Source organism: Bubalus kerabau, chromosome 4 (genome assembly GCF_029407905.1).
Source record: "Bubalus kerabau isolate K-KA32 ecotype Philippines breed swamp buffalo chromosome 4, PCC_UOA_SB_1v2, whole genome shotgun sequence".
In the NCBI taxonomy this organism is placed as follows: Eukaryota; Metazoa; Chordata; class Mammalia; order Artiodactyla; family Bovidae; genus Bubalus; species Bubalus kerabau.
In genome coordinates this window covers 54,903,530-54,917,268 of record NC_073627.1, presented here as the reverse complement: position 1 = coordinate 54,917,268, position 13,739 = coordinate 54,903,530, and the positions used below count along the sequence as shown (strand labels likewise).

Genomic DNA, 13,739 nt, shown 5'->3' with positions numbered 1-13,739 from the left:
AAGTAGGAATAAGAATATGCTATATTGGGAATTCCCTGGTGGTCCAGTGGTTAGGACTTGGGACTTTCACCACTGCTGAGAGCCTGGGTTCAATCTCCAGCCAGGTAATTAAGATCCCACAAACCACATAACATGGCCAAAAAACAAAACAAAGAATGCTATATTAACTGTTATGCATTTCAATTTTTTCTTTTAACAATATATCTAGGAGAAATTTCAATATGAAAACATACAAGCCACCTCAATTCCTTTTTAATAGCTGCATAGTATTCCAATATACAGACATACCATAATTTATTTAATAAGTCATTGGGATATTTGTCAAAAATACAGATATCAGACTACACAGCAGACTGGATCAGGATCTGCAAGCATGGCACTCAGGAAGGTGCACTTTTTACAAGTTCCCCCAGGAGGTGCCAGCGAGGCAGTGCACCAGCTCATTTTGAGTCCTCTCCTATTCTTAGCTCTAATGAGCAGTCCAGCACACTGCACTATGGGGTCTGTAGCATTCTCCTTGCTTTAAAAATAAATTTGTATATGATGTTTTACAGCTTTCTAATCATTCTTCCCATAAACAGTAAGACAGCTGAGTAGGAAGAGAGAAGATATTATTTTTTTATTTCTCATGAATGCTAAGGAAGAAAGGAATAGTGTTTCTTATGTCCAACTAACCATACAAGAGAATCCAGGTTCAAGTGGTATCAAAATGTGTTGCTTTGTTCATTTATCCTAGAGGCTGAAAATTGGAGGCCCACAGACTGATCTGGCAACCCAGAGGCATGTTTTATTTGGTCCATATAGTATTTTAAAATAAGAATTTAAAGTAATGGACAATATTTAACACTTTGGAGATTTCACAATAAAAGCTGGGATTTTTAGTCTCTTGGAAAATCTGGCCTCCATGGCTTCCTTTTCTGCCCAGTTGCATCAGATGCTACTTAGAGCCTGTACCCACTGAACCCACTTAATCCTGCAGGCACCTTACTCTGTGACCTCAATAAGCCCAGGCCATCACACATTTCTATGGAGCCGTTAGGAATACATTCTTCCCCCAGAAATTTCCTTTCACCTAGATGGAAGATATTTTTAAAGTACATGAAAGTGTTTCTATCACAAAATTAAAAGCTAAGGGGTCTACCTTCCTCCTCCTGATACTGTCCTTTCCTACCTCCTCCTGTTATGATGGGGATTTCTAAAAAGGGAATTTCTGAATTCTTCAGGTGCTGGGCTCCTGGTCTCAGACTTGTCATTAACACAATGCACCATTATGGACCAGCCATTTAAACTTTCTAGGGGGTCAGTCCCTTAATCAGGAGTATTAAAGATTATTTTTATTTTGCTTTTTTTATTATTATAATTTTATTTTTTTATTTACTTATTTTTGCTGCAGAATTGCAGGCAGGGCTATTTCTGAGTTTCGATACAGTAGAGACAGAGTGTATGTGAGTCCAGAAAAATTCTGGAAGGAAACAAAGCAAAATGTTCATCTGGGTTACAGAATTCTCATACTGATTAGTTTTTCCCTAATACTTCTCCAAGTTTCCATTTTTTTTTTTCCTTCTAAGTAAACAATCTTATAACAACAACAACAAACTCCCAAAATCAGTACTTTAAAAAAATATACATTAAGTAGGGCCTCCTTATCGGAGAAGGCGATGGCACCCCACTCCAGTACTCTTGCCTGGAGAATCCCATGGGCGGAGGAGCCTGGTGGGCTGCAGTCCATGGGGTCGCAAAGTCGGACACGACTGAGTGCCTTCACTTTCACGCATTGAAGAAGGAAATGACAACCCACTCCAGTGTTCTTGCCTGGAGAATCCCAGGGACAGGGGAGCCTGGTGGGCTGCCGTCTATGGGGTCGCACAGAGTCGGACACAACTGAAGTGACTTAGCAACAGGGCCTCCTTATATTAGATACGAAAGCTATTTTATGACTTATGATTGTACATATTCTGGCATTTCTGTGAAAATTAGCTGGAATCATGTAAATGCTCAAAATTTGTTTCTGGTTCTGTTCAATGGAAACCGTAAAAATATCTGCTTTTGCCTGTTACCTGGGAAGGCCCTGGGCAAAGCAAAAAGTCTTACGGGGACAGAAGAAATGTTCACTTTTAGCTGCCTCATTACAGTGTGTTGCTCTTTCATATTAAAATTTGGACCATTACTCAAACTCTTCTGAACCACAACTACAAATGTCATCCTGACAAGGCAATGCCAAGTATCACTGATTAAGAACTTAGCTGTCGGTACATTAAAGTGCTTTTAAATGAGTCATACAAAGAATAATGTGGATGGAACTATACAAGCAGTACTTGTTAATGACTAAATTAATTAATGAGTAGTGAGGTTCACTTATTTCATAGGGCCTAGTAAAACTGCTCAGAAAACTATTAACAGTTTAAAAATCACCTTTCTGGTAATTCCCTGGTGGTCTAGTGGGCTTTTTAAGAGGCTTTTAGAGAAATCGATCAGTAGTGTCTCTTTGCAACCCCATGGACTGTAGTTTATCAGGCTCCCCCGTCCATGGGGTTTTCCAAGCCATGGGATTTTCCAGGCAAGAGTACTGGAGTGGGTTACCATTTCCTTCTCCAGGGGATCTTCCAGACCCAGAGATCAAACCCAGGTTTCCCAAATTGCAGGCAGATGCTTTACCATCTGAGCCACAGCACTCTAGTGGTTAGGACTCCAATTTTCCACTGGGGGCCTGGGATTAATTCCTGGTCAGGGGACTAAGATCTGGCAAGCTGTGCGACCAGTAAACTAAAATAAAGCATGTTTCAATATAAGTGTACAAATGTAGTTCATCAACATAAATTAGTAAAGCTTCTTTTAATATCTTGTTAAATTAGTTTCCAAACACTCCAATTCATCTTTAGTGTGTATTTTCTAGATAGTGATCTTATTATACTTACTGATTTGGATCTGCTCCATAATCCACCAGGACATCAACTAATTTTGTAAGGCCTAATAATGCTGCAATGAAAAGGGCTGTCTGGCCCAAGGAGTTAACTGCATCAACATAAATTCCTGCAAAGCAAATATCAGGATCAATGCAAATACAAGAGAAAAATTAAAATTCCTTTATACAGTGTTTTTAAATTAAAGTGAAAAATGAAAGCCCTCATTACTGATAGTAACACAAAAGGACACAGAATCAACTAAAGAGAAACCAGGGTTTACACACTCAAAATGTTGTTTCCAGGAAATGCCTGCTGAAAACCACACTCCACTACATGAACAAAAGAAAAGGGATGAAAAATGTTCTCAGTCTTCAAACAACATAAAAGGGAATTCATGATACCTTGAGATGTGTACACACAACAAACTCAGCAAACTAAAAAGACACGGGATCAAAAGGCAGTAACATAAACGTAACTGAAAAATGTTTAAAAGTCACTCAGTCGTGTCCAATTGTTTGCGACCCAAAGGACTGAAACTTGTCAGTATCCTCAAAATCACTGTAGATGGTGACTGCAGCCATAAAATTAAGACACTTGCTCCTTTGAAAAGTTACGACCAACCTAGACAGCTTTACTAAAAAGCAGAGGCATTACTTTGCCAACAAAGAAAGGTCCATCTAGTCAAAGCTATGGTTTTTCCTGTAATCATGTATGGATGTGAGAGGTGGGCTATAACGAAAGCTGAGCACCAAAGAATTGATGTTTTTGAACTGTGGTGTTGGAAAAGACTCTTGAGAGCCCCCTGGACTGCAAGGAACTCCAACCAGTCCACTCTGAAGAAAATCCATCCTGAATATTCATTGGAAGGATTGACGCTGAAACTGAAACCCCAACGACTCACTAAAAAGGACCCCGACGCTGGGTAAGGTTAAAAGCGGGAGAAAAGGGGACGACAGAGAATGAGACGGTTGGATGACGTCATCGAACCGACAGACAGGAGTTTGGGAGGAACCCGAGCCGGTGATAGACAGGGAGGCCTGGCAGGCTGCAGCCGATAAAGTCGCCAAGAGTCGCACACGACTAAGCGACTGAACTGAAACGTAGTTTATAAACATAAACTACAAATACAGGAAGCACACAACTCCATAAATAATACCCACAATCATCTATAATAAAAAGCCAAACACTCCAAATAAAAAGTACTAATTAAAAACTACTCGTACAACACCGTTATGAAAAATTCCCGAAACCACTCAGATTACGTTCTCTCCCTCTTCATCTCCTAAAAGGAAAAGAAGAACGATCATCAATGGCCAACGGCAGCTGCAGAAGCAACACCAAAAGCCAACTTCACGCTCAGAAGAGGACGCTTTATCTCCTCCTCGTGGTTTCGGGTGCTCTACACGATCAGAGAAACTTCTCTAGTAACAAACTATAGAAATGATCCCTGAAAGTATAGTCTTAACCACACGCTGCCGGTGTTCAGGAGGTGTACAAAAGGCACACATATTGTAGTGATGGTGAGATCTTTTTTTTTTTTTAAGCGCATTTTCCTCTGAAAATATACACTGGCATGTGGCATGTGTTTTCTAAAGAATCCTTGCATTACCAAAGACTGACAAAGCTTTTTGAACACTCTCACCGGTTCAGAGGCCAGTTCTAATTGCTACTTAATTAACATATGGCTTTTAAGCAGCCAATCACACGCCAGTTTTATCCAACCCCTCCCCGTTTGTCCCTGCAGACCCGCAGCATCAGGATTACGTAAAAGGCTGACGACTACAGACTGCGCGGCAGGCTGAGCCTTCCGCCTCTTCTGAGATGGGCGGCCGAAGCAAGGAGGCCTTTCACGAGAGGACCAAGTGGATAGTGAAAGGAACAAACTGAAGCCAAAACCTATTACATTTGCAAACCGCTTTACGCTATGATCAAAAGGCCAAAATAAAAATATTGTTCGGGATTTTTTTTTCTTTCCCAAACCAAGGAATTTTTATGTAGATAAAAATTGCGTTTAAATAAGCAGAACGGTACGTCATTCCCCTGCTTAAAGCTTTAGTAGTGTCAGCTACAATCTGGCGCTTGCCATGGGTGCTTGCTACCTACCTCTACAAGGTTTAAATCATGTGCTGTTGATCTTCAACACACCCTGAAGGAGTTCGAGGTGGAGAGCAGAAATGAGGCACTCTGTGTTTGGAGAAAACTGGCAGGATAGGTCCTCAGACAGTTAGATGTTCTAGGAGCTCACTTTATGAGCCCAATTCTTGTATCTCCTCATAGTTATACAAGTACTAAAATCCTTCATGGTGACAACCCTTTCTCGTGACTCGCAGAAGCTTCACGAGACCAGCAGAAACTTTCTAAGAAAAAAAAATGTGCTTGATTGAATGTACCCTCCCTTTACCAAAATCACGTATATACTGACCTTTCCCCCTACCTCTATGGAACAGTTCCTCTGAGCTATCTGAAATCCTGTCTCCCAGGCTGCAGTCCTCATATTACTCCAAATAAAACTTGACTCGCAACTCTCACGTTGTGCATTTGTTTTAGTCTAGAGTTACTTCCCAACTCTTGGGCTAAAGATAGCCTTTCTCTAAACAGTTTACCAAGTCCCATAGGGTCTGGGCCACACGAGTCTATCCAGCCTTATTTTGCACCAAATCCCCCCTCACTTCAGCCATAATGAACCATGTGTGTGCATGTGTGCTAAGTCACTTCAGTCGTGTCCAACTCTTTGCGACCCTATGGACTGTAGTCTCTCAGCCCCTCATGCTCATCACGTTCCTTTGCACAAGCTGTTCTGCCAGGAATGTTGGAAATGATGGATATTTCACCCTACTCTGGAATATTCAATAAACCAATACAACATGATGTCTGAGTTGAAACAGTGGGAAGAAGAATAAACTTCCTCTAAAGCTTGAAAAAAAATTGAAAAAGGAGAAAATATTCAGTGCTGCAGAAGAGGTGGGAACACGGGACACTTTCCTAAATGCAACTGGAAGTGTGAACAGTTGCAATGCCTTTGGAAAGCAATGTAGCAATATTTATTAAAAATCTGACCCAGAAATCCCACTTTGAGTATTAAAAACCCATTATGTACAAATTTATTACAAAGTACTTTATCAAAGCATTGTTTCTAGTAAAACAAACAGCCAAAAAAGAAATCTTAATATCTACCAGTACAGGCACAGTTGAATAAATTATGGTAATACAGATAATAAAATCTTGCAGTTAACTAAAATGAATTAGATCTCTATCAGTTAGAATACAGATAGACAAAATGTACTATTAAATGGGAAAAGCAAAAATCTAAGCAAGCAGGCAACATTAGGGGGTTCAATCAATGAGTGGACATGAGCTAAAATGATGGATTTGAAGTATCTAACAGTTTAGCAAATAACACCTACTTTATAAATATTAAAAATTAAAATTCCAACGCTTTTTTAACCAGTAATGGGATTTAAGCTAAAAAAATAATCCGTTTTGGACTTCTTTGGTGGTCCAATGGTTAAGAATCTGCCTGCCAATGCAGGGGACACAGGTTGGGCCCCTGGTTTGGGAAGACCCCACATGCTGCAGGGCAACTAAGTCCCTGCACCGCAACTACTGCACTGGCGCTCCGCAACAAGAAGAGTCAACACAACGAGAAGCCTCCACCCCGCAACTAGAGAGCTGCCCCCTGCTCGCCGCAGCTAGAGGAGTCTCAGGCACAGCAACAAAAACCCAGCACAGCCAAAAATGAATATATAAAGTTTTTCAAATGATAATCTATTTTGTGCAAGTGATACAGGTGCTTTCAGATGTCCACCACTCTCCAAGTTGCTGGCATCTGAAATAAAGCAAATTTTTCTTTCCACCAACCTGGCCTATTTACTGGCTTTTGAGCGGCGAGCGGCTGGACCCCCTCCCCCGCCCTCCAACACACACACACACACACACACACACACACACACACACACACTAGGTAACATAGGTTTTCCACAGACAAAAGGCAGGCTGAAGGCATGAGTGGCAAGGATTATGGGGCCCCACTGCATTTCAGGAGAAGCTCTTTAGCCTGGAATTTATGGCATTCTAGAGTCTGGTCCAATTTGCCTTTCAGTGCTTACTTCCTAAAACATCTTGTACATACTCTATCCTTCAGACACACACACACACACACACACAAAACTAACTGCTATTTGTTCACTCCTTTATTGTTTGCTCCGATATAAAATCCTTTTGATCATGTTTGTTAAATGAACAACCAAATGAATAAACTTACAGTAGCAACTTACCCACTACTTTTTTATCCACTACTACTTTCTTAAGCATTAAAAACAAAACAAGGCGAAACAAACATCATCAGAGAGGGCTCTGAATTTCTGCTGATAGTGATTTTGAATGATTTTGTTGTCTTTTCCTGTTTCTTGAAATAAATATATGAATTTCAAAAAAATGAGAAAAGCAACTTACAGAACATTATAGTGTGATACCAATTTCATAAAGGCAGATTAGCAATTTTAGACTATATTTGTATATCTTTGATTCCACTGGTTAAAATAGCTTATTTTTTGTAATAAAAGATTGAAGGACATCCCAGCTACCAACCTGCTTTGTCAAAGCCCTGGGAATGTGTGCTCAGTTGTGTCTGAATCTTTGCGACCCCCTGGACTGTAGCTCACCAGGCTCCTCTGTACATGGGATTCTCCAGGCAAGACTACTGGAGTGGGTTGCCATTTCCTTCTCCAGGGGATCTTCCCAGCCCAGGGATCAAACCCTCATCTCTTGAGTCTCCTACATTACCAGGAGGATTCTTTACCACTGCGCCACCAGGGCTTCCCAATAAAAACATTTTTCTTTAATATTTATTTATTTGGCTGCACCAGGAGCTTCCCAGGTGGCACAGTGGTAAAGAATCTGCCTACCAATGTAGGAGGCACAAGACACTCAGGTTTGATCCCTGGATAGGGAGGATCCCCTGGAGGAGGAAACGGCAACCCACTCCAGTATTTCTTGCCTGGAAAATTCCATGGACAGAGGAGCCTGGCAGGCTACAGTCCAGGGGGCTGAAAAGAGTTGGACATGACTAAGTATGCACCCACAATGGGTCTTCGTCACAGCACATGGAATCTTTAGCTGAGGCATTTGAACTCTGAGTAGTGGCATGTGGGATCTAGTTCCCTGACCAGGGATAGAACTGGGCTCCCTGTACCAACAGGACCAACAGGGAAGTCCCAATTTTTGTAATAAAAACGTTTTTAACAGGGACTTCCCTGTTGGTCCAGTGGTTAGGAGTCCATGCTTCCATTGCAAGGAGCATGGGTTCAATCTTTGGTCAGGTAATTAAGATCCTGCAGGCCGCACAGCAGCCAAAAAAAAAAACAACAAAAAACAATTTTTTTTAACAGAAAAATACGTTTTTAAAAAATCACTCAAGAAAGCATGTTCCAGATATTTCCTGACAAGTGATTTCTTAAAGCCATGAACTCAAGTGAAAAGTAAAAATAGGACAAAAGTGATAATTAAAAATTTAAGCACAGGGACCAGGGTAAGTGAAACTGCAAGGGGAAACTGGCTTAACTTACTGGCATGAAAACTGAATTGGCTGAATATATGCTATTGCTGTGGATTTAAAAAAATATTCACAACCGAAAACTGGAGAGTTGTTTTATGTGGTGGGAAATTTTAGGCCTTCCAGGCCTGGGAGACAGCATCTCAACTGACCCTGAGAGAACTGCTCTGAGGAGGCAAGGGGAGGAGCCAGGTTCTATAGAAGTGTTGCAACAAAGGGCAGGTCGTCTGAATGTCAAAAGATTATTCTTAAAGAAAACCAGGTATCTCAAGGGAAGGAATTTAGTGCTTGTCTATGGATGAGGCAAGAGCCTGGGCTCACAGAAACACTCCTCTGATACTCACTCAGCTAACTGGGGCCAGCAGTCTCAGTTCTGAGCTTCCTCGGAGCTCACCACGGGGAGTGGCTGCGGTCTGACAGCTGCGCAACAGACGGCAGATGTCCTTCCTGAGTTTCCTCAGGCTCACAGCTCACATCTGTGGGGGCTGCGATTGCTGGTGACAGTGACATCCTTGTTTACTTATATGACAGGAAATACTTTATTTCTCACTTTTTATCTCTCTTCTTTTCTTGGCCGCACCACTTGACTTGTGGGATCTTAGTTCCCCAACTAGGGATTGAACCCTCGGCAGTGGCAACGTGGAGTCCTAACCAGTGGTTGTTGTTGTTCAGTCACTCAGTCATGTCTGACTCTTTGCAACCCCAGGCTTCCCTGTCCTTCACCACTCCTGCTGGAGTTTGCTCAAACTCATGTCCATTGAATCAGTGATGCCATCCAACCATCTCTTCCAGGGAATTCCCTAAATATAAGCACTTAAATAAGGGCAGTTTTCAAAAGGCATTACTACCTCTAACAGGAAATTAAGCCTGCTTTTACCTAAAGAGAACAATATATAATAATCAGTAGAATTAAGAGATTTTGCTGATTTCTCTAGCTCAGGGTGCAATGACAAGTGTAATGTATTAACAGCCCCAGCATAAAGTTAGAGTACCTTTCGAAGATAGATGTCAGGAAAAATATATGATCTATTAGCCTGAAATAATTTAAAAGGGAGGTTCAAAAGAAAAATATTTAGATGAAGAAAATAAAAATATCAGCATACTATATACTAAAAAGGCTGATTTTAAATTGCACTTAAACTAATCTAATAAAAGAAAAAATCAACACTGAGGGGGTAAAGAAACCATCTTAAAACAACTAAGGATATACCAAAATTAAGTTTAAAGCTACTTTGAATCCATTTTCCAAGCAATTTCCTATCCTATTACTCATAACAAGATTGGTGTGTCAGCTAATTTTGTATCAAAGCCTAGACTGCATATGTATTTCCCTGCAGCCTGTGGGAAATGCTCAGTGACTTCAGTTGTGTCTGACTCTTTGCAACCCTACGGACTGTAGCCCACACCAGGCTCCTCTGTCCATGGCAGTTCCCAGGCAAGAATCCTGGAGTGGGTTGCCAAGTCCTCCAGGGGATCTTCCCCACCTGTGGATCGAACCCACCTGCATTGCAAGCTTATCCTTTACCTCAGAAGCCCTCCTTGCAGCATATTCCAAACCTAATCTACCCAGGAAAAGGTAAACCATAAAAACCCTTCACTCAAAACAATCAAATGAAGGATACTTCAGTACCCATTGAACAGGCAGGAGAAAAAAAGGCTCAGCTGATAGAGATAGACAAACTTCACCTCCAGAAATACATGAAATGAAAACCAAAAAACAAGACACTAGCAGAAAAATCTACCTAACCACATAAAGAACATATGTATGGAAACCACATATGGGGAAACAATGGAAATAGTAAGAGATTTTTTTTTGGGGGGGGGGGCCTCCTAAATTACTGCAGATGGTGACTGCAGCCATGAAATTAAGACACTTGCTCCTTGGAAGAAAAGCTATGCCTAACCTGGACAGCATATTAGTAAAGCAGAGACACTGCTTTGCCAACAAAGGCCCATCTAGTCCAAGCTAGTTTTTCCAGTAGTCATGTATGGATGTGAGAGTTGAACTAAAAAGAAAGCTGAGTGCCAAAGAATTGAGGCTTTTGAACTGCGGAGGTGGAGAAAACTCTTCAAAGTCCCTTAGACTGCAAGGAGATCCAACCAGTCCATCCTAAAGGAAATCAGTCCTGCTGAATATTCATTGCAAGAACTGATGCTGAGGCTGAAACTCCAATCTGATGCAGAGAACTGACTCACCAGAAAAAACTCAGATGCTGGGGAAAATTGAAGGCGGAGGAAAAGGGGACAAGAGAAAAAGATGGTTGGACGGCATCTCTAACTCAATGGGACTTAAGTTTAAGCAAGCTGTGGAAGTTGATAATGGACTGTGAAATCCAGTCTGCTGCAATCCAAGAGATTGCAAATTCACACACAACTGAGCGACTGAAAGAAACCACTCAATAAACTTCTCTCAATGAAAATAAGCCCATTCAAATTAATAACTCTGAAAAACACGAATAAAGCCAAAAAGAAAAGGAACATCTAACATAAAACAATTATAGACAAAACCACTCAGACGGTGTTCTCTCCCTCTTACTCTCTGAAAAAAAAGAGAAAAACGATCATCAATGGCCAATGGCAGCTGCAGAAGCAACACCAAAGACCGGCTTCACGCTCAGGAGAGAACACTGCATCTCCTCCTCATGGTTTCGGGTGCTCTACACATTCAGAGAAACTTCTCTAGTAACAAACTATAGAAATGATCCCTGAAAGTATAGTCTTAACCTCCAGCCCCCGGCCGCTGCCGGGTCTGTGCTAGCTGTGAACTTTGCACTGAGGGCAACACAGTTTCCCCACCACTTGGCCATTTTTTCTTCTACTGGGAAAAAAACAGAAAGAGCTCCTGCAATACAGCTTTCAAATGCTGTCACTTACCAACTCATTTGAACATTTTCACTGAAAATGTAATTAAACATTTTAAAAAAATCAAACTTAATTTACATAATACAGAGTGACAGCCAATCACAACCCCAGTCTTTAAAGCCCAGAAGGCATTCGCGGCACAGATGGACTAAAGCCGCCCCGCCCCTGAAAGCTGTACAGGAAAGGGCGGGTCTCTGCCTTTGCTTCTGAGAACCTAGCTGATTCCACTGATCACTCAACCTTAAGTCAGTTCAGTTCAGTTCAGTTGCTCAGTCGTGTCAAACTCTTTGCGACCCCATGAATCGCAGCACGCCAGGCCTCCCTGTCCATCACCAACTCCCGGAGTTCACTCAAACTCACGAGCAGCTGCATTCAAGCCTATTCAAGAAGTCAGACTTTCAAACTCTCATAAGAGGTCACCATGACTGAGGCAGAGACGGGGGGACTGGGTGGCTGACAACCAGCTCTGGAAAACAGAACCTCTGGGGTTTTTGCCACAGGATTACACTACCTGTTCACACTTTCTGATTTTTTAAAATAAAGCTGACAGCTGCCTTTGACATCATTTCTTCTCCCGACAAATACCTGAGAGCCAACTATGACAATACAGCTACTATTTACTGTGAGTTTGCCAGCACCGTTCATCATTTTAACTGCTTTAACTATGAGACCAATACAAGTACTATCGTCCCATTTTTATGGATGGGGGAACTAAGGCACAGAAAGGCCTCCGGTTACTGGCCTGAGGTCTGTCAATAGCAGAGCTGGTAGGTGTCACCTTAACCGTCATCCTGGTTTGGCTTTCTATGTGCTAAAGATTACTCTAGGTACTGGGCAAACAGAGATCCCTACTCTCACAAAAAGCTTACACCCTGGTAGGGGAGAGAGATGACAACAATTACCCAGAGGATGAGATGATGAGGCATGCAGAGGATAAGAGTTCAAACAGAGAGGGATTTGACGGCCACTTCAGATTTGGGTGCTCAGGGAAGGCCTCTTTTTGAAGGCTGCATTTAGGTGGGGAAAACAGTGACCCAAAGAAAGGAACAAGGTTGTGTGTTTCAGAAACTGGAAGACAGCTAGAGAACACAGGGTAGGAGGAAGAGCAGGCAGGCCAATGTCTGAGGATTTTCTAGGCAAGTCCAACTCCCGGGAGTCTGGATTTTAAGTGTGAGGGAAACCATTGAGAGGCTGGAAGCTGTGAACACCAGTTCTGAGGCCACGGCAAGCAAGGTGTCTGAAGGAGAGATCATGGTAGCTTGCAAGGAAGAAGGAGAAACGTGGCCTGCTCTGGAAATTCAGTTGGTAGGATGGGACTCACTGGTGGGCTTGCTGCAGAAGGAGGGGTGGGGTGTCAAGGAAAGAGGTTTCAAAGATTGACATGTTGGTTTGCACCTGAACAATCCAGTGGGTGGTGCTGCTACAGCAAAGACTGGAGAAAGAGGGATTTCTCATTTAAAGGAGGGGCATTCTCACAAAGGGGGCAAGGAGTGCTCACCTACTGTCCTTGCTTTATCTAATTTCACCCTTAATGACAGCTCTATGTGTTAATGCTATTTGTATTCATTTACACAGAGAGACAGATTGCGGTCAAGGAACTTCCCAGGAACCCACAACTAGTAAATAACAGACCAAGGCATATTCCTGTGGCTTCCCTGTTGGCTCAGAGGTTAAAGCGTCTGCCTGCAATGTGGGAGACCCAGGTTCGATCCCTGGGTCGGGAAGATCCCCTGGAGAAGGAAATGGTACCCCAGTCCAGTATTCTTGCCTGGAGAATCCCATGGATGGACAAGCCTGGTGGGCTACAGTCCATGGGGTCGCAAAGAGTCGGACACGACTGAGCTACTTCACAGAAGAGAACAGAAGGCATATTCCAGAGCATAAACTGCTCCTCTCACCGCTCCCAATATTTCAAGAGGACCGAGAACTAATTTAGGCTTACAGTGAAAGCTTGACCACTATAGATCGATAAAGAGAAACTCATGGAAGAACTACATAGATTTAATAGCGATGAGAGCAAAAGGTTTAACACTGACTAATAATGGCGATAGTGGTAAAGAGCAAAAAGAGATGCGGGTTCAATCCCTGGCTGGAGAAAAATACCCTGGAAAAGATGTCAACCCATTCATTTCAGTGCATTTGCCTAGGGAACCCATGAGAAACTTGTCAGGTTACACACAGCTCACATGACACACAGACAAATGTGACTGGAAGGACTCAGCACACACAGAGCTGTAAAAGAGAAACCCTCCAGCGCAACAAAGGCCACTGGCAATATGGTGGTGGTGGTTTAGTTGCTAAGAAAGTGAAAGTGAAATCACTCAGTCTTGTCCAACTCTTTGGGACCAGATGGACTGTAGTCTCCCAGGCTCCTCTGTCCATGGGATTTTCCAGGCAATATTCCTGCAGTGGATTGCCATTTT

At 42.3% G+C, this 13,739-nt stretch overlaps 1 protein-coding gene and 2 non-coding genes across 4 annotated transcripts in view; all 3 read right to left on the bottom strand.

Moving 5' to 3' along the window:
* TEX14 (testis expressed 14, intercellular bridge forming factor) overlaps window positions 1-5,920 on the bottom strand; it is a 61,902-nt gene extending 55,982 nt beyond the window's left edge. Inside the window, exons 1-2 of one of the 2 annotated variants that reach the window (XM_055577491.1) lie at window positions 5,007-5,920; window positions 2,916-3,030 (exon numbers count right to left, since the gene is read on the bottom strand). The gene's annotated coding sequence lies outside the window, so the exon portion shown is untranslated. The remainder of the gene's footprint in view (window positions 1-2,915; window positions 3,031-5,006) is intronic. The other variant, XM_055577492.1, reaches the window with a different exon arrangement.
* LOC129651825 (small nucleolar RNA U3) lies at window positions 4,152-4,366 on the bottom strand. The gene has a single exon (XR_008714336.1). It is a non-coding gene; the product is annotated as a small nucleolar RNA U3 (small nucleolar RNA).
* A 5,040-nt stretch (window positions 5,921-10,960) lies between the features above and the next one.
* Window positions 10,961-11,175, bottom strand: LOC129651824 (small nucleolar RNA U3). Its single transcript, XR_008714335.1, has one exon. It is a non-coding gene; the product is annotated as a small nucleolar RNA U3 (small nucleolar RNA).
* Between the last annotated feature and the right edge of the window lie 2,564 nt (window positions 11,176-13,739).